A 22,392-nucleotide genomic window follows, 5' to 3' on the forward strand; every position below is an offset into this window, starting at 1 on the left:
GGGCGGCGGATTGGTTCGGCTATATGGCTCCTTGCCGAACTGCCACTCTTCGGAGAGCTTGCAGTTCGCGAGGTAGTTCACCATATAGGCCACCTCCTCGTGTGGCATGTCCTTGGTACACATCCGTCTCGGATCGAGCTGGCCGCTCATCTGACAGATCAGATGAGGGTGGCTCTGGAGCGGGAGTACCCGGCGCGTGACGAAGGCGGCCAGCAGGTCGGGCCCCGACAAGCCCTCCGACTAGGTCATCGCTCGCACTCGGGCGACGGCTGCGGATCCAGCCGGCGTCAGCGTCACGGCCCGGTAGGACCACTGGGGCCGCCTGCCCGCCGGTGGGCCGGCTACATAAGCCGGCAGGTTGACGTAGTCGCCCTGCGGGGCGATGTTCCTGACGTAGAAGTACGACTTTTGCCATAACTTCACCGACTGGATCAGCGTGATGACGGGGAAGGGGTTGTCGGCAGCCACCCTCCGCATCGCGATGAAGGCACCAGTCTGAGCCGGCACGCCCTGCATGCGCGTGCCCAGCTTGGACTGGAAGAACTCCCCCCAGAGCTCGAGGGTAGGGAGGACGCCGAGGTAGCCTTCGCACAGGGTGACGAAGGCAGACAGCAGCACCACCGCGTTCGGGGTGAGGTGGTGCGGCTGGAGCTGGTAGAACTCGAGCCAAGAGCAGAAGAAGGCGCTCACGGGCAGGCCAATGCCGCACAAGAAATGCGAGCGAAAGACCACCCGCTCGCCCTCCCGCGGCTCTGGCGTAAGCTCCTTCGCCGGCGCGAGACGGACCTCCACCTTGTCCGCGCCGGGCAGCCGCCGCATCTTGCGGAGGAATTCGACGTGATCCTCGTGGACGTTGGAGCCGTCCCAATCCCCGCCGTACTGCTCCGTGGTGGGAGGCATGGTGAAAACGAGCGCGGCGGCGGAGGAACGAGTGGTGGAAGAGCGCGGCGGCGAGGCGCTGTTGCAAGAAAGGGCAGGAGGAAGAAGATGGTGGAAAGAGGAGGAGCGTGTGAGAGCCTGCCGCTCTCCCCCCTCCCCCTACTTATAGCTTCGCAAGCTGAAGCCGGGGAGGCCGGATGTGGGATTAACTACACCCACTCCCCCCACGCCTCGCGGTTATTACGCCCTAAAGGCGTGCCGAAACTGCCGCAGGGAGATGTGCGGGCGGTTACGGGCTGCAAAGGATCAACGCCTGGGCCGGGGCGTGGACGTGGAGGGCCCCCGCCCTGCGGCGACGTCCCGTCGCGCACGTGGGCTGGCAGGCTTTTTGGCCGAGAGAGGCCACGTGGTTCGCAGGCGGCAAGTGGCCGGCCCGCGGCCCGGTGCACGTGCTGGCGAGCTCCCGCCCTCCGACTCCAGAATTTTTGGCCAAGACGGCGCGCCTAACCAAGGCCGGCTCCCAGCTACCGACTTGTCAAGATAGGAAGCTGACCGAGCTTCTCGACTCCTACCCAACCTCGAAGCCCAATCAGCTTCGGGGACTACTGTCGGAGTAAATAGCCACGGGTAGCCTAACCGACTGCCCCTGGCTCTTCCAAAAAATTATCAGGCCTTTGGGCCTTCAAGCATTTCAAGCATTGGGCCGCCTTCCCCGGTCGGCTATTTCTAAAGCCAACTCCCAGAAGGCGACCCAGCCTCAGCCACCTCCCCCCAAGATAACCACGGGATGGCCGACTCTAGGAAGCCGGCCATAGAGGATGCCGACTTCCCAGAGCCGGCCATGAAGAACGCCGACTCCCCGGAGTCGGCCACGAAGAGCGCCGACTCCAAGGAGCCGGCCAAGACCGCAACCACCAAAACTGCACCCACATAACGGTGACAAGACGGGGTGTGGCCACAGTGCGGCCCACTACCCCCGAAGCCCGAGGCAGGCATGGCCACGGGACGCCGTACGGGACGGCCATCTCCCGTCCGGCTCGGCACTGTAGCCATGCTGGCCTCAACGTCACCCACGACAGACGCCAGTACGGCCCACGGGCAGCGGGCCCCTTCATCCAGAGAGAGGCGCGAAAGCGGCCCGGCCTCCCCCAGTCGGCCAAGGGCGTAGCCGGCCCCCAGAAGCCGGCTACCCCCTCCCTCGAAGCATGTACCACATTAAGGAGACAAGACGAGGTAAGGCTACAGTGAGAGCCCTCGAGGCGGCACACTGTAGCCACGCTTACCTCGACGAAGCCCTCGTCATCAGGGGCGAGGCTACAGTAAGCAGCCGCCGACAAGACCCTAGGCGATGGGGCCGGCCTGTCGACCAAGAGGCCGGCAGCCGGCGGGACCCACCAGTCGGCGGGCCCCAACGGCCGGCGGAGAAGCCGGTGAACGTAGACACTGACGGCTGGGACCAGCGCCCAGCCGGATTACAATTGTACCCCCGGGGGGTAGGCCTATATAAACCCCCCGGGACACCCATGCAAAGGGTTGGCTTCTTAGCATCACACACACCATAGAGAGAGGGAAGCAAGAGCTAGCCTTGTTCTTCTTCTCCCTTGAACCCAACAGCTCTAGGAGCATTTGTAGCTACTCTTTCTGATCTAGTGATCATGCGGAGACCCCGCAGAGCAGGACTAGGGGTGTTATCTCCTCGGAGAGCCCCGAACCTGGGTAAGATTCGCCGGCGTGCATGTCTTCGCCTCATCCCGTTTCCAGGCACCGGCGACGTCTTACTGGCACCCACCATGATAAGCCACCCGTTGGCATATGTCGCACCTACCACCCGACAAGTTGCGCAATGAGAGTTGAAGTCAGGTTTGGATGATTCACCAGAAGGTTTTTCCTCACACAATTACGTGGGACGACATCAGTGACAACCCAGTGGATGTTATACTTCGGCACGTGCCCGTGCACCTTCCCAGGACAACCCGTTTCAACACATTTCATGGTATAGTTTGTTGGACTTGATATGTGTGTCCGGAAAACCCTCTGCGTAGACATAGCCCACTTTATGACCGCACACTTCAATTTTTATTTGTATCGAACATAGCCCCTATCTGGACATGGTTCAGATTATACTGCCATGCAGTCTGATGGCCATCATTTACTATAAGGCCGATCGATATGTCCTGAACCCATGCAGAAGGAATCGGTACATCCACTTCATCCTTGGAATTTTTAGAATCCAGATCCTCCGCCAATCCATCCTTGTCCTATTCCTCCATCCCTCTGCATTTCCTCCCCTTCCCCATCCCCATCAGCAAAACCAGAACCAGCTAATATTATTGACTGACTACTCTGCCCAGTATCATGACCACACACGTTGTGTGCCATGTAATCTGACTCCTTCTCGGGTTGGCTTTGCATCCACATCCAGTGGCTGTGACCCGGATAAATAAATCTCGTTAGCCAGTTGACTGCCCTAGTCGAGTTCATACCCCACATGGAGTTGTACGACATTCTCCTCCTTCGCCATAGGTTGCACTAGGGCATATGGGTGGATTCTTCGGCCTCTGCAATGACTTAATAGGGTCAACCACTTATGGCTCCTATCTATCAGCATCAACTCCCACTTGAATTTTTTACAGGATTTGGTCCACAATGCATGAATACTGATGGAACATACTTCAAGATCCAGCCCAAAACTAGTAGTCAACCGGTACTTCAACTGTCTAATGTCCTGTCTGTCTGGGTCTGGAAGTGTCATGACGCTATTTTTATACTCGCTAAGATCAACCCACAACTCATTATATCAAAGATTATCAGGGCCATAGTAAACAGTCAAATTTACTGTTCAGACATTTTCACCTGTCAGACATTGCCATCTTCTCATTAATCACAATGAACAAAATTATTACCCGCTACACTAACTAACCGCTAAAATGTCACTACAGACAAATCAATACTAGAAGTATGCAATATGACTTATCTACACTAACTAAACTGTACAACTCAAAGAAATTTTTTGATGACATGGTTATACCTTCAGCGCGTGTGTCCCCGGCTTCTTGCTCCTCTCTTCAACACAGCGGCAACGGTCACCTCACGGAGTACTTGCACCACCGGCTCCTCTCCTCACCACCACCAGCTCCCCAACGGCACCTCCTCGTCACCATCACCTCCTCCCCAGCCGCACCTCCTCCACCCCACCATGGCTACTCACTTGTACGCACAAAAAACTATCCCATAGGAAAAATGACCGTAGGACGCCGGGGATTGCTATGATCTACTATTTCTGTTGCTTGGATGAAAAAATGGATGGAGAAGGGAGGAGATCGGCGCGGGGTGGCGACATCAATAGAGAGGAACGAGAGAGAGAGGAAGAACAAGCGAGCGAGAGGAAGAAGACGGTTCGGCCTTATCCTGACCTCTTCGGTTGTGGGTCGGCCGAACACCCTTTTCGGCCGCTCGTTGGCCGAAGACGGCCTCTTCGGTCAGTAGCCCACTGACACCCCTCTTCGGCCCATCTGGGCCTCTATTCGGCCAAAGGGAGGCCGATGAGCCCACTTCGGCTTTGTGTTGTCCGAAAACAATGTCTTCGGCCTTATAGAGGCCTACGGGGTCATAGTTCTGATTTTTATGCATTAGGTGGTATGGTTTCCAAATTTGCTATAAAAACATGATAGTTTTAAAAAAAATCCAACTTTTGGGGGTTTCGGGATTTATAGGATTTTCCAGCGTTGGAATCATGCCAGGGGGAGTCCCAAGGGTCCCACAGGGCGTGCCACAAAGGCTTGTGTCCCCCTGGACATCGTATGGTCCTTCTCTGAAGCCTCCTGGGTCTCTTCTTGTCCAGAAAAAATCACTGTCAAAATTTGTTGCATTTGGACTTCGTTTGGTACAGATTTTCTAGAAAACCAAAAACATGCAGAAAAGTCGTGCGCACAGTGTCGTGTATATAACACTGCTCACCAAAATGTTAGATACCACAAAGACTGAATACGTCCAATATGTGAGTTCTTGGAAGAGACTAAAGTGACTACAAGAACAAACAACTACCGGCATAGACAAAAACAATAGGATTCAACACATACTAAAAATACACAACACTGTACAACATGAAACCTGAATGCAGATCAAATACAAGAACTACTAACATATTGTTGACACCAGATTTTGGCACGGTCAAAAACTTAATTAATATGGCCTCAAATGGAGAAGTGATCTACATAAAAAAGTTTCATATTGTCGATATGAACATCTTTGAAGTTTGGGCCATCGCCATCCGATCTCATCTCGAAGGCCGAAGTTGTGTTCGAAATACTGAGATTTTGTATTCAGAACACTATTCGGCTGAGTACGCCCCCAAGACCGCCTCGTACGAAAAAATGATCTACATGGATTGTCTTCGTCTCGTCGAAACAATCGATTTTGATATACAAATCGTTCCAATCCGAGTTCGTATGAAAAAGTTAGAGCCATCGGAATGCAGCTCTGTCCAGAGGCGGAAAATGGCGTGCCCCACAAGACGCCATGTCTGATGGATAGCGCGAGTATGGCCTGTTTTGCGCGGGGTAGAGCGAATAATAGCCTGTTTTGCATGAATGATTTGACCCTCAAGATGACCTCTGATCAAAAAATGTTCAACATGAAAGTTGTTCGTCTCGTCGAACATCCGAGATCGTTTACCACCACAAAAAAGACCCGCAAGGTGCAGCCAGTTTAAACCGAACAGTTTTGGAAAGTCCGGATAAAACCAATCTGAATTTGACTAGGGTTTTGGGCATGAATCCAAGCCTTTTCCTTGCACGGGAAGTCCAGCCGCCTCTTATATACCTAAGGGGTGACGGCCGATTGAACAACACACAATCGATCAAATCATCTACCACTTTTTATCTTTTATCTTTTCTCCTTAACCCTGGTTCTTCTTCTTTCTCGTCCTTCGTCTGTTCTTGTTGCAGGGCGGCGAACCTCGAGGCCCTAGGGGCGATCAGGTCGACCTAGGGCATCCCATAGCCGCCGCGCGCCCTGACGGGGTCCCTCCCGGGCATGTGGGGTTTCGGGTCTTCAAAAGCACCCGCCGGATTGCCTGCATACCGGCTTCCGGCCGGGTCTCCTTTGACGTGAGCTGTGGTGCATCACCCCCGGCGCCGAGGGTACACGGTGACATGTTCGTGTGCGAACACACTTTTTGGCGACTCCGCTGGGGACGAAGCTTTGAACGGTCTCCAGCCCGTTCTTGCTACGAAGAGATCGTCATCTAGGGTTTGCAATCTACAAAGGTAATATGAATACCCAATTCCCTACTGTAGATGCAAATAATTCATATGGTGTTACTAGATCGTCCAATGAGTATGCTCTATCGGCCAGCCCTAGTTTGTTCAATCATGCATCTAATTACGTGCATAGGCCGATTCAAAGTAATTTACATGTTTCAACTTATTATGATACTAGTAACATACAACATATGTATCCTAATTCTCATGCATCGGCAACCCCACAACTCCATATACCAATGAACAACATGATGGGTTTGGTTAATCAATTTGAAACACCTCATGTTAGAATTCCCAATGCCATGCAAGAAAGTGTTTCACCCTTTTATTCATCGGCAAGTAATGTGCAATATACTACTCCAACCATGCCGATGAATGAGAGAATTGGCCATGCTACTACTAGCTATTCGGCCAGTTACTCTCAACCGTCATATGCTACACCTCATGTTAGTAATTTTTCAGCACCATACACAACTGTAGATGCTCATAATTCGGCTTCACACCTTTCTGGTCATAGCCAAATAAATGTAAATTTTACAGGAGCGGCTGTGCCAAATATTGTAGAAGATGAGATAGTGGTGGCTGCATTGAAGAGTTTAGCCCAGAATAAGAGGATTAGTGTCATTTTCCTTGAACAACATGAAAAAGGGCTATTTCCTGATTATGCCGCAATAAAATCTAGAGTTTTGCAAGAAGATGAATCTTTGCCAATTGATAAAATTGGCGAGCAAAAATATGGTTTTACAACAATGCATATGCCTTCACCTAGTACTACATCATATTATACACCCCCCTACACTATTGCAAAATTTCGGCAACACCCGTGTGTCATTGCCGAAAGAATCTAAAAGCATCGGGGGGCAATCATATCCAGAATGGGCTAAAATTGAGAAAAAGCTTAAAGCTAACTTTGCCGCTCACCACCAGAAACAAATAGAAAAAGAATTGGCTCAGATAAAAGAAGCATTGCCAATTGGCAGTATCAATGAAAAGAAGGATGATTCGGAACTTGAAAGTGCTTCGGTTGAAAAAGCCAAATCAAGTAGTATATATTCCGAATCCATCAAATCCAAAGAGGCAAGCATTATTGAGAAAGGGCATGGCAAGCATAGCAAAACAACCATGCTTGATTTTTCCGAAGTTAATGGAACCTACTTCCTAGCCTATGAGTTCCGTTCCGTAGAAATTGACAAGCCTCAAGGACAAGAGCAAGTAGCCAAACAAAGTACGGCTGATAAGGATCTCCAAGGTAATGATGCACGGAATAAAGAAAAAGATGGTGAAAAGGCGTTGGAGAGTCATCCAAAGACGAAGCTAGATATTGTTCAAGTCACACCACCATCATGCTCTCCCAACGTATTTGAAGAGATATGCATAGCGAGTAATTTACCTATTTTCAGATTTGGTCGCAACTTCATTATTGATGCATCTATAAGAAATATTCTCATAAGTAATTTTGAAAGACCAATGAAGAAGGGTAATTTACTTGTTAGCAATAAAATTGTTATGGAACGTATCGGTCAACCCATTGTGCCATTTATAAAGACCGATAATGACTTATTGTTACAGCCAAAGCTTTCCCCGTTGCTTTATCTAAAGTTCATATCTAGTTGGGTAGCTTTGCTTATTTCGTACTTGGCTTGCACTTGGTCTCAACTGAGACATGTATATTCTAAATATTTTCGTTTTAGAAATTTAAAGCCAAGGTTAAATTCTATTGAGAAAATCGATGCTAATATAATATCTTATCCAAAGACATCGGATATAGAGTGGAAAACACAATGCATAACCGAATGGGGATATTCCAAATCTGAACCATTCGTTTGCTTATCTCCAAAGCCGTTCACACAGCAAGATCGGCTAGAAAACAAGAAGTATACCTTCAATTCAAGCATGTGTGATCAAATATTTGATTTGTTGCTCAAAAATAATTACATTACAATTCTTGATCACCATGTTAAGCCATCAATCCAAGGACGAATGTATTGTAAGTTACATGATTCGTCCAAGCATAATTTTGAGGATTGCAACATGTTTCGTCAAATAATTAAATCGGCCATTGATAAAGGACGACTGAATTTGTTGAGACACCAAGAGATGACCAGTCTATTCCGATTGGTCCCGATGGCAGAAAGTTTTTGCATCGGCTGCTTCAAGCCGATCCACTTAAAGAGAAGGTAAAAACTGCAGGTGATGAGATCAAGCTTTCAAGTAAAGAAGTTGTTGAAGAGCATAATGAACATAATCTTGAGGGCAAGAATTCCATCGTAGCTACAATGGAGATGCTAAGGACTGGGGGACAGCAAGCAAATCCAATGATCGACGAAAGCAAACCAAAAGAAAACAAAGGCCGAAATAAGCGCAAGTGTAAGAGATCAAAAATCACCTTCGCTGAACTATTGGATAAATATCAAAAGAAGAGTGAAGAGAAGAATACTTATCAGCCAAATCATGCAAAGAAACCAAGATCACCCCAAGGCGCAAATATGAGGATTGGTATTGGCAAAGCGAGAATTTTAATGCAACATATTCATATCCTTATTTTGAGCCGCCAATGCCAATGCCGTGGATGCCTCCCTATGCTCATATAGATCCATATCCATCATGGGATATGCATGATACAAGGGCACATTCTCCATCTTATTTTAGACCATCTCACCAATATTATGCAGCTCCGAGAAGATCAACATTTGAACAATCATATGTTAAAGACCGTTTCAATCATAAGGAATCGGTTCAGAGCTCAAGGAAGAAGAAAGAGGTGGTCAAGCAAGTTTACCGTGTTAAAAGAGATGGTCGTAAGAGTGCAACTTCAGATTTGATCTCAAATGAAAAAGACCCAAATAATGTGTTGACATTGGCTACTAAAGACAATGAGACAAAGCAACCAATTATTGAGAGTCGAAGTGCCAAATCTGAAGAAAAGAAGTTGAGAGTGCACAAGGCCAAAAAGGAATTGCCATTGGTCAAAACAGAATCACAGCCGAGATGCCTGCTCGGCTTATCGTATTGGCAAAAGAAGAAATTACAAAAACTTAGTGCACAAGAACTTGAACAAAGGAACATGGCATGGGTTCCCAAAGGAAGTGCTCAAAATAAGAATCATGTGCAAGCTTCCATTACAAGAAGTGTGGCAAAGGTGAAGAAGGAAAAGAGTGAAAACTATGAAGGACCAAGCCGAAGGTTTCAACATCTTTGGTCTACACATTATCCATATTCTTCAACTATGCCATTAACGCCTGTGCCATGGAATTCGTCATCAGGTATGATTGGTAACCCTCAATGGGCTTATTTTAATCCATGGATGCAATATAATTTCTTACGTAATGAAAGGGTATTACCAAGTCACTATACATTTGATTAGCTACAAGTTTGTTGCTGATCCAAAGGGCCGAAATACTTGATTTGTCATTTCATTTGTTTATTTCGGCTATATGTGCTTTGAATGAAGTTTACATGGTAATGGTCGATATTTATCTATCGTCCTAAGAGTATGTCAATGCATGGCCGGTGTAGTATTCTAACATCGTCCTTAGTTCGATTGGAGAGCGAGACAAGGTACGTGCTCATGGAAATTTATATGTATGCCTATATTACGATTGAATGGAGTTGAGACATCATGACCGATGTCATTGAATATATGTTGCATAGACCAATTCATAGCTGCAGAATTGGCTAGTGGGCTTATACTTTGTTTGGATATGATTTGGCTTATGCATCTTTGAGATCTATAAGAGGCCAAATCATAGCTGATTTTATTACTGAACATCGGATTAATGACATGCATAATATTAATATTAGCCTTGTCTCTCTAGTACTATGGAGATTATGTTTTAATGGTTCAATTCATAGCAATGGCCAAAGTGTTGGTGTTGTTTATATATCTCTTTATGGTACTATTTTTTAAGCCTCATGCCGCTTAGAATATTTTTATGCATGATTAATCAAGGCCGAATGTGCATTGTTATTCGGATTGACTCTTTTACTTGCTATAGGTGCTATACATATTGAGGCTTTCGGTGATTCGTTATGAGTAGTGCAACAAATATCCAAGGGTTATCAATATTTTGATGAATCACTTATAGTTTATCTTGGAGTATGTCTAGATGCAAAATTTACCTTGGGTTGCATTAAAATTGTTCATATTTTTAGACATGACAATTGGAGAGAGTTGGCATAGCAAGCATCCGGCTACCATGTCCGTCATGGTGTATTGCACATCTATCAATAGCCGATGCTTATTCTTGCCAACATAGGTAAGGCCGAATTGGAGCTCACCACCTCGGCAACTAATGCAACTTTTATGCAGGCAAAGCAAGGATTGGAGGAAGTTCATTCTGGATTATCTGCAAAATCCTAGCGAAAGGGTGAATAATATGGTTCGGAGGATGGCTTTGAGATACATATCTATGGAACCTTATCATCGGATTTTTATATAAGTTGAGAAGCTTTCACCCAAGTTCAATCAAGAGACTCAAATAAGCAACGACCGATATATGACTATCGTCCTAAGCAAAGACATGGCCGATAAATAACTATCGCCCTTAGCCTAAACATGGCCGATACATAATTATCGCCCCGAGAAATATAAATGGCCGATGGAGTGTTGACATCGTCCTTAGAAATACATTGCAAATTGTTTTTCGGCACGCAAGTTTTGCCGAAAAACAGGGGGGCATGTGTTGACACCAGATTTTGGCACGGTCAAGAACTTAATTAATATGGCCTCAAATGGAGAAGTGATCTACATAAAGAGGTTTCATATTGTCGATATGAACATCTTTGAAGTTTGAGCCATCGACATCCAATCCCATCTCGAAGGCCGAAGTTGTGTTCGAAATACTGAGATTTTGTATTCAGAATAGTTTGGTTACACCTTTGCTCCTCCTCTTAATATGCTTCACCTCTTTCAATCGCTAAGAACATAATCGGCGATGTCCCTTTTATTGTACACCATTGCTGCTCGAGGATAGCTACATGGAACGAAAAAAGCTCCCCCCGTGTCGCTGCCCCAGGCGACACCGGGGGTGACCCGCCTCCTCCCGAAGCTCACTCCCTCTGCCACTCCGCTCGCCGCCACTGACGCCGGCCCGTGCGCCGCAGTGGCGGCGGGCCCCTTCCTGACGAAGGTGCCAGGGGAGGTCCGGTCTGCTGGTGGCGCTGGGAGTCGTCGGGTGCTTCTGGGGTAGTGGCCGGCGGCTCGCCGGTGCGGGATGCCGGGGCGGCGGCCCCGGGATGTGGTGGCCGTGATCTATTGCGCGCCGGCGGTGGCTGATGGTAGCGGGCCTTGGGCGGCTCGGCGGTGGATGCGTCGTTCGCGCGGCGTGCTGGATCTCGATCCAGTTTTTGCGGGCGGGCGCATCTGGTGGCGGCGCTAGGTCGTCGCCGCTTCGCTCGCTTGGAGCTTGGGGTGCGTGAAGGAAGCCGGGGTGGCGGCCCCGGGCTGAGGGGCGCGGTAGTTTGGACGTGGTGGTGGCCGGATTTTGCTCTGCCATCGGATCCCCATCCGGTGGTAGCTCCGGCGTGTGCGCTGGCACGTCACTCGCAGCATGAGGTGCTACTGTGGCTTCCGGTGCGGTTGAGAGGTGCGGCGGCGGCTGGACCACGAGGTGGAGCCGGTGGCCGTCGACCATGGGGATTGTGTGCTGTGCAGTGCTTCGAATCTGCTCGGATTCGGAGGTGTGGAGGAGCTTCGGGCGAAAGTCCAGCACTGAGTTTGGGTCGGTGCCGGCAACAGCGGCGCCATGGCATCATTCCCCTTCTTGAAGGTGTTGCCGTGGAGCTCCATTACACGACTCTCCGGGAGAAATCCCTAGCTTCGGATGGTCGAAGCGGGCGATGACGGCAGCTACGTCGTTTCCTTCTTTGAGGCATCGCCTTGGAGAGTCAGCATACTACAGTTTGCACGAATCTCTTCGTCGTCGGGGACAGTGGACGTCGGAGCGGAGGCTCCAGGTGGTTTCTGATTATGCGCCGAGATGGCGATTGCTACCTCTTGAGCATGCGTTGGTTTTTCCCTTGAAGAGTCGGGTGATGCAGCAAAGTAGCATAAGTATTTCCCTCAGTTTTTGAGAACCAAGGTATCAATCCAGTAGGAGACTACCCACAAGTCGCCTCGTACCTACACAAACAAATAAGAACCTTGCAACCAACGCGATAAAGGGGTTGTCAATCCCTTCACGGCCACTTGCAAAAGTGAGATCTGATAGAGATAATAAGATAAATATTTTTGGTATTTTTATGATAAAGATTGAAAGTAAAGATTGCAAAGTTAAAATAGATTGGAAACTTATATGATGGAAAATTGACCCGGGGGCCATAGGTTTCACTAGTGGCTTCTCTCAAGATAGCATAAGTATTACGGTGGGTGAACAAATTACTGTGGAGCAATTGATAGAAAAGTGCATAATTATGAGAATATCTAGGCATGATCATGTATATAGGCATCATGTCCGCGACAAGTAGACCGAAATGATTTTGCATCTACTACTATTACTCCACACATCGACCGCTATCCAGCATGCATCTAGACTATTAAGTTCATAAGAACAGAGTAACACAGTAGGCAAGATGACATGATGTAGAGGGATAAACTCAAGCAATATGATAAACCCCATCTTTTTATCCTCGATGGCAACAATACAATACGTGCCTTGCTACCCCTGCTGTCACTGGGAAAGGACACCGCAAGATTGAACCCAAAGCTAAGCACTTCTCCCATTGCAAGAAAGATCAATCTAGTAGGCCAAACCAAACTGATAATTCGAAGAGACTTGCAAAGATAACAAATCATACATAAAAGAATTCAGAGGAGATTCAAATATTGTTCATAGATAATCTTGATCATAAACCCACAATTCATCGGATCTCGACAAACACACCGCAAAAAGAATTACATCGAATAGATCTCCAAGAAGATCGAGGAGAACTTTGTATTGAGATCCAAAGAGAGAGAAGAAGCCATCTAGCTAATAACTATGGACCCGAAGGTTTGTGGTAAACTACTCACACATCATCGGAGAGGCTATGGTGTTGATGTAGAAGCCCTCCGTGATCGATTCCCCCTCCGGCGGAGCGCCAGAAAAGGCCCCAAGATGAGATCTCACGGGTACAGAAGGTTGCGGCGGTGGAAATAGGGTTTCGTGGTGCTCCTGGATGTTTTTGGGGTATATGGGTATATATAGGAGGAAGAAGTAGGTCGGTGGAGCTTCAAGGGGCCCACGAGGGTGGGGGAGGCACCCAGGGGGCAGACGCGCCTCCCTGCCTCATGGCTTCCTCGCTTCTTTCTTGACGTCCACTCCAAGTCCTCTCGATCACGTTTGTTCCAAAAATAACTCTCCCGAAGGTTTCATTCCGTTTGGACTCCGTTTGATATTCCTTTTCTGCGAAACACTGAAATAGGCAAAAAAACAGCAATTTGCACTGGGCCTTTGGTTAATAGGTTAGTCCCAAAAATAATATAAAAGTTCTTGGTAAAGCCCATTAACATCCAAAACAGATAATATAATAGCATGGAACAATCAAAAATTATAGATACGTTGGAGACGTATCAAGCATCCCCAAGTTTAGTTCCCGCTCGTCCTCGAGTAGGTAAGATAAAAACATAATTTTTGATGTGGAATGCTACCTAGCATATTTCTCAATGTAATTTCTTTTATTGTGGCATGAATGTTCAGATCCGAAAGATTCAAGATAGAAGTTTAATATTGACATGAAAATAATAATACTTCAAGCATACTAACAAAGCAATCATGTCTTCTCAAAATAACATGGCCAAAGAAAGTTATCCCTACAAAATCATATAGTCTGGCTATGCTCTATCTTCATCACACAAAGTATTTAATCATGCACAATCCCGATGACGAGCCAAGCAATTGTTTCATACTTTTGATGTTCTCAAACTTTTTCAATCTTCACGCAATACATGAGCGTGAGCCATGGACATAGCACTATATGTGGAATAGAATGGTGGTTGTGGAGAAGACAAAAAGGAGAAGATAGTCTCACATCAACTAGGCGTATCAACGGGCTATGGAGATGCCCATCAATAGATATCGATGTGAGTGAGTAGGGATTGCCATCCAACAGATGCACTAGAGCTATAAGTGTATGAAAGCGCAACAAAAGAAACTAAGTGGGTGTGCATCCAACTCTCTTGTTCACGAAGACCTAGGGCATTTTTGAGGAAGTCCATCATTGGAATATACAAGCCAAGTTCTATAATGTAAAATTCCCACTAGTATATGAAAGTGACAACATAGGAGACTCTCTATTATGAAGATCATGGTGCTACTTTGAAGCACAAGTGTGGCAAAAGGATAGTAACATTGTCCCTTCTCTCTTTTTCTCTCTTTTTTTCTTTTTTTATTTGGGCCCTTTTCTCCTTTTTTATGGCCTCTTTTTTTTTCTTTTTTTCTTTTCGTCCGGAGTCTCATCCCGACTTGTGGGGGAACCATAGTCTCCGTCGTCCTTTCCTCACTTGGGACAATGCTCTAATAATGATGATCATCACACTTTTATTTATTTACAACTCAAAAATTACAACTCAATACTTGGAACAAAATATGACTCTATGTGAATGCCTCCGGCGGTGTACCGGGATATGCAATGAGTCAAGAGTGACATGTATGAAAGAATTATGAATGGTGGCTTTGCCACAAATATGATGTCCACTACATGATCATGCAAAGCAATATGACAATGATGAAGCGTGTCATAATAACGGAACGGTGGTAAGTTGCATGGCAATATAACTCGGAATGGCTATGGAAATGCCATAATAGGTAGGTATGGTGGCTTCTTTGAGGGAGGTATATGGTGGGTGTATGATACCGGTGAAAGGTGCGCGGTATTAGAGAGGCTAGCAATGGTGGAAGGGTGAGAGTGTGTATAATCCATGGACTCAACGTTAGTCATAAAGAACTCACATACTTATTGCCAAAATCTATTAGTTATCGAAATGAAGTACTATGCACATGCTCATAGGGGGATAGATTGGTAGGAAAAGACCATCGCTCGTCCCCGACCGCCACTCATAAGGAAGACAATCAATAAATAAATCATGCTCCAACTTCATCACATAACGGTTCACCATACGTGCATGCTACGGGAATCACAAACTTTAGAACAAGTATTTCTCAAATTCACAACTACTCAACTATCATGACTCTAATATCACCATCTTCATATCTCAAAACAATTATCAAGTATCAAACTTCTCATAGTATTCGATGCACTTTATATGATAGTTTTTATTATACCCATCTTGGATGTTCATCATATTAGGACTAATTTTATAGCCAAAGAAAACTACCATGATGTTCTAAAAGACTCTCAAAATAATATAAGTGAAGCATGATAGATCAATAATTTCTATAAAATAAAACCACCACCGTGCTCTAAAAAGATATAAGTGAAGCACTAGAGCAAAATTATCTAGCTCAAAAGATATAAGTGAAGCACATAGAGTATTCTAATAAATTCTAATTCATGTGTGTCTCTCCAAAAGGTGTGCACATCAAGGATGATTGTGTTAAACTAAAAGCAAAGACTCAAATCATACAAGACGCTCGAAGCAAAACATATATCATGTGGTGAAGAAAAATATAGCCTCAAGTAAAGTTACCGATAGACGAAGACGAAAGAGGGGATGCCTTCTGGGGCATCCCCAAGCTTAGGCTTTTGGTTGTCCTTGAATTTTACCTTGGGGTTCCTTGGGTATCCCCAAGCTTAGGCTCTTGCCACTCCTTATTACATAATCCATCAAATCTTTACCCAAAACTTGAAAACTTCACAACACAAAACTCAACAGAAAATCTTATGAGCTCCGTTAGTATAAGAAAACAAACCACCACCATAAGGTACTGTAATGAACTCATTCTTTATTTATATTGGTGTTGAACCTACTGTATTCCAACTTCTCTAAGGTTCATACCCTCCGATACTAGCCATAGATTCATCAAAAATAAGCAAACAACACACGAAAAACAGAATCTGTCAAAAACAGAACAGTCTGTAGTAATCTGTATAAAACGTATACTTATGTAACTCTAAAAATTCTGAAATAAATTTCTGAACGTGGGGAATTTGTCTATTAATCATCTGCAAAACGAATCAACTAAATATCACTCTCCAGTAAAAAAATGGCAGCTAATCTCGTGAGCGCTAAAGTTTCTATTTTTTACAGCAAGATCATAAAGACTTCACCCAAGTCATCCCAAAGGTTCTACTTGGCATAAACACTAATTAAAACATGAAAACACATCTAAACAGAGGCTAGATGAATTATTTATTACTAAACAGAACCAAAAAGCAAGAAACAAAAAAAATTGGGTTGCCTCCCAACAAGCGCTATCGTTTAACGCCCCTAGCTAGGCATAAAGGTAAGAATAGATCTAGGTATTACCATCTTTGGTATGCAATCCATAAGTGGCTCTCATAATAGATTCATAAGGTAATTTTATTTTCTTTCTAGGAAAGTGTTCCATGCCTTTCCTTAACGGAAATTGGAATCTAATATTTCCTTCTTTCATATCAATAATTGCACCGATCGTTCTAAGGAAAGGTCTACCAAGAATAATAGGACATGAAGGATTGCAATCTATATCAAGAACAATGAAATTTACGGGCACATAATTCCTATTTGCAACAATAAGAACATCATTAATTCTTCCCATAGATTTCTTAATGGTGGAATCCGCAAGGTGCAAGTTTAAAGAACAATCATCAAATTCACGGAAACCTAACACATCACACAAAGTTTTTGGAATCGTGGAAACACTAGCACCCAAATCACATAAAGCATAGCATTCATGATCTTTAATCTTAATTTTAATAGTAGGTTCCCACTCATCATAAAGTTTTCTAGGGATAGAAACTTCCAATTCAAGCTTTTCTTCATAAGATTGCATTAAAGCATCAACGATATGTTTGGTAAAAGCTTTATTTTGACTATAAGCATGAGGAGAATTTAACACGGATTGCAACAAGGAAATACAATCTATTAAAGAACAATTATCATAATTAAATTCTTTGAAATCCAAAATAGTGGGCTCATTGCTATGTAAAGTTTTGACCTCTTCAGTCTCACTTTTACCAATTTTTGCATCAAGATCTAAAAACTCCGAATCATTGGGACGCCTTTTAGCTAAAGTTGACTCATCTCCAGTCCCATCATTATCAAGATTCATATTGCAAAACAAAGATTTAATAGGAGACACATCAATCACTTTTAGATCTTCATCCCTATTATCATGAAAACTAGAAGAACACGCCTTTACAAAGCAATCTTTCTTAGCACGCATCCTAGCTGTTCTTTCTTTGCACTCATCAATGGAAATTATCATGGATTTGAGATACTCATTGATATCATGCTTAGGAGGAATAGATCTAAGTTTCAAAGAATCAACATCAAGAGAAATTCTATCCACGTTCCTAGCCAACTCATCAATCTTAGGCAATTTTTCTTCAAGCAAAGCATTGAAATTCTTTTGAGAAATCATAAATTCTTTAACACTAGTCTCAAAATCAGAGGGCATCTTATTAAAATTTCCATAAGAGTTGTTGTAGGAATTACCATAATTATTAGAGGAATTACTAGGATACGGCCTAGGATTAAAGTTTCGTCTATAAGCGTTGTTACCAAAATTGTTACTACCAACAAAATTCACATCCATAGATTCATTATTATTCTCAATCAAAGTAGACAAAGGCATATCATTAGGATCAATAGGAGCACTCTTATTAGCAAATAACTTCATAAGTTCATCCATCTTTCCACTCAAAACATTTATCTCTTCTATCACATGAACCTTTTTACTAGTGGATCTTTCGGTGTGCCATTGAGAATAATTAACCATAATATTATCTAGGAGTTTAGTAGCTTCTCCTAAAGTGATTTCCATAAAAGTGCCTCCCGCGGCCGAATCTAAAAGATTTCTAGAAGCAAAATTCAATCCGGCATAAATTTTTTGTATAATCATCCATAAATTCAAACCATGTGTAGGGCAATTATGTATCATTAATTTCATCCTCTCCCAAGATTGTGCAACATGTTCATGATCAAGTTGCTTAAAATTCATAATATCGTTTCTAAGAGAGATGATCTTAGCGGGAGGAAAATACTTAGAGATAAAAACATCTTTGCACTTATTCCAAGAATCAATACTATTTTTAGGCAAAGATGAAAACCAAGTTTTAGCACGATCTCTAAGCGAAAACGGAAACAGCTTCAATTTAACAATATCATTATCCACATCTTTCTTCTTTTGCATATCGCACAAATCAACAAAGTTGTTTAGATGTGTAGCGGCATCTTCACTAGGAAGGCTAGAGAATTGATCTTTCATGACAATATTCAACAAAGCAGCATTAATTTCACAAGATCCAGCATCGGTAAGAGGAGCAATCGGAGTACTAAGAAAATCATTGTTGTTGGTATTGGAAAAATCACACAATTTAGTATTATCTTGAGCCATCGTGACAAACGATCCAACACACAAGCACACAAGAAGCAAGCGAAAAGAGGGTGAACGGAAAAGAGGGCGAATAAAATGGCAAGGGTGAAGTGGGGGAGAGGAAAACGAGAGGCAAATGGTGAATAATGTAATGCGAGGGATAAGAGTTGTGATGGGTACTTGGTATGTCTTGACTTGACTTGACTTGGCATAGATCTCCCCGGCAACGGCGCCAGAAATCCTTCTTGCTACCTCTTGAGCATGCGTTGGTTTTTCCCTTGAAGAGGAAAGAGTGATGCAGCAAAGTAGCGTAAGTATTTCCCTCAGTTTTTGAGAACCAAGGTATCAATCCAGTAGGAGACTACACGCAAGTCGCCTCGTACCTACACAAACAAATAAGAACCTTGCAACCAACGCAATAAAGGGGTTGTCAATCCCTTCACGGTCACTTGCAAAAGTGATCTGATAGAGATAATAAGATAAATATTTTTGTATTTTTATGATAAAGATTGAAAGTAAAGATTGTAAAGTTAAAATAGACTGGAAACTTATATGATGGAAAATTGACCCGGGGGCCATAGGTTTCACTAGTGGCTTCTCTCAAGATAGCATAAGTATTACGGTGGGTGAACAAATTACTGTCGAGCAATTGATAGAAAAGTGCATAATTATGAGAATATCCAGGCATGATCATGTATATAGGCATCACGTCCGCGACAAGTAGACCGAAACGATTCTGCATCTACTACTATTACTCCACACATCGACCGCTATGCAGCATGCATCTAGAGTATTAAGTTCATAAGAACGGAGTAACACATTAGGCAAGATGACATGATGTAGAGGGATAAACTCAAGCAATATGATATAAACCCCATCTTTTTTATCCTCGATGGCAACAATACAATACGTGCCTTGCTGCCCCTGTTGTCACTGGGAAAGGACACCGCAAGATTGAACCCAAAGCTAGGCACTTCTCCCATTGCAAGAAAGATCAATCTAGTAGGCCAAACCAAACTGATAATTTGAAGATACTTGCAAAGATAACAAATCATACATAAAAGAATTCAGAGGAGATTCAAATATTGTTCATAGATAATCTTGATCATAAACCCACAATTCATCGGATCTCGACAAACACACCGCAAAAAGAATTACATCGAATAGATCTCCAAGAAGATTGAGGAGAACTTTGTATTGAGATCCAAAGAGAAAGAAGAAGCCATCTAGCTAATAACTATGGACCCGAAGGTCTGTGGTAAACTACTCACACATCATCGGAGAGGCTATGGTGTTGATGTAGAAGCCCTCCGTGATCGATCCCCCCTCCGGGGGAGTGCCGGAAAAGGCCCCAAGATGGGTTCTCACGGGTACAGAAGGTTGCGGCGGTGGAAATAGGGTTTTGTGGTGCTCCTGGATGTTTTCGGGGTATATGGGTATATATAGGAGGAAGAAGTAGGTCGGTGGAGCTGCGAGGGGCCCATGAGGGTGGGGGACGCGCCCAGGGGGCAGGCGCACCTCCCTGCCTCGTGGCCTCCTTGCTTCTTTCTTGACGTCCACTCCAAGTCCTCTTGATCACGTTTGTTCCAAAAATAACTCTCCCGAAGGTTTCATTCCATTTGGACTCCGTTTGATATTCCTTTTCTGCGAAACACTGAAATAGGCAAAAAAACAGCAATTTGCACTGGGCCTTCGGTTAATAGGTTAGTCTCAGAAATAATATAAAAGTTCTTGGTAAAGCCCATTAAACATCCAAAACAGATAATATAATAGCATGAAACAATCAAAAATTATAGATACGTTGGAGACGTATCAACGATCTTGGGAACAATGTGCGTGGCAGCTCTATGTGGTGGGGCTCTATCTCAACATTGGTTGGGTGGCATCCTTGTCCCGCTTGGGCGGTAGGGGTGTCAGGCTCGATTGATGCGCCCTAGAGGGGGCGATCTGACTTTACGTCGGGGCGGCGGCCCCGGATGTGGTGCGATGTTTGTGGTCTACGAGCGGTTACCCTGAGCAGCGTGGGCTGCAGGCACCTGGGTTGTGCGGCGTTACTGCTCGGGGGGAGTGGTGGTATGTCGGGGCGGCGGTCCTGGAAGGCGGTGCCGGTTGATTGCGCTGGGCGTAACAGAGCGGTGGATGTCGGGGCGGCGGTCCCGAGAGAATCACTGTGGCGACCAAACTTATGTGGGAACGATGATGGTGGGAGCGATGTCGGCGACGCGACAATGGTTGCGGTAGTCGGCTCTTCTCCGGCGTGTCCACGGTATTGCCTCGGTTTGTTTGTTGCTGTGGAGTCGAAGCTGCGGCAGCGGGGCCCTGTATGATGACTGGCTGCAGGTGGTCCGTTCGGTGATCTTCCGTGGCGCCAACCGTGCCTGGTTTTGTTCTTCTGAGTTCTCCGTCAGAGTCGGAGCTGCGTTGTCTGGCCGTAGGTCGACATGTCGTCGAATAGGGTGGGCTTTGCCCTGTGTGTTTCAGTCTTTGGATGTGGGCTTGGTCCTTGTTGTTCCGGTTTTTGCCCGGTTTTTCATAATTAACTGGGCAATTCTCTTCTGCTTAATTAATAGATGAGGCAATCTTTGCCTCCGTTTCAGAAAAAGAAATTGATGCTCGAGGACAGGAGTCCTTGAACAAGAACAACCGACTAGTAGAACAAACCGCTTGCCACAAGAAGAAAAACATTAATTGTTCCACTTCATGCATCCACTGTTTATAAATATATTTGTATCCATTTCATGGGGCCCACACGACCTAATATATCGCTTTCAAGTTATAGACATATTACGAATATTTGCTAGGGGCTATACGAGAAGAATATATGATATTCATAAACATTTTTGCGAATCGTAGCACATATCAACGGCCCATAATATGCATGTCCATGTCTTCTGTGCCTTAAATTGCCTCTCAGTGGCCTGCGAGCCTTTCTTGAGAAAGAGGAAAGAGTACATACGCATAGATGACCCCTGGGGCGGGTACTGCGAAAAGAAAGCAACGCATAAGCTCTTGTTCCTGATACGGTTCGAAAGTAGTGCAAAGAAAAGCGGTACTTCGGTTGGAAAGAAAGCCGCAGGAGGGTTAGTGCTAAAATCTTCTTGTTCGGATGGTTGAGAGAAGGAGGTGTGTCCTGTGGCGGATACACCGATTGATCGAGACGCCTCAAGGCCATTGGAGGGAGAAATAGTGATAGGCAAAGATACTGGCGACTACCCCTTTTTAAAGAAACATAAGACTTTTTAAATCAGTATTTTAGTGATATAGAAGTTTTTATATTAATTTAAAGAGGTAGTACATTTCATTATCAGGCCCCGCGATAATAAAACCGATGAATCTCATCGGTGAACTTATTAGGCTGGCCATAGTGGGGGTAACATAACTAGTATCATGTACTTGGGACTCGTAAACATGCTTACGTGGCAGAAAATTAAAGAAGAGAGAGGGGGTCATAGTAACATAGGTAGATACCATAACATAATAAACTAGCAGGTGCACCCGCGCATTTGCGCGGCTAGAATTTTATAGAGAATAAATGTGCAAATTTCTTTATTTGTTGTAATTTTCATATAAAAAAATATATTATTCATCTGCATTATAAAAATTATTTCTTTAAATTTTCTATTGAGGTACCCGCAAAAAAGATTGCTATTGAGTTTTTCAGGCAATGTTCTTTATATAAAAAATGGGTTGTTTTTCTTGGAAAAAGGTGTGTAGTGGATAGACTATTGTTGTAAAAAAAAAATTGAACACATCCAAAGCAATTACATGCAACTTATATAAATTATATACCAAAAAAA

This window comes from Aegilops tauschii, chromosome 2, assembly GCF_002575655.3.
Source record: "Aegilops tauschii subsp. strangulata cultivar AL8/78 chromosome 2, Aet v6.0, whole genome shotgun sequence".
NCBI classification, from domain to species: Eukaryota; Viridiplantae; Streptophyta; class Magnoliopsida; order Poales; family Poaceae; genus Aegilops; species Aegilops tauschii.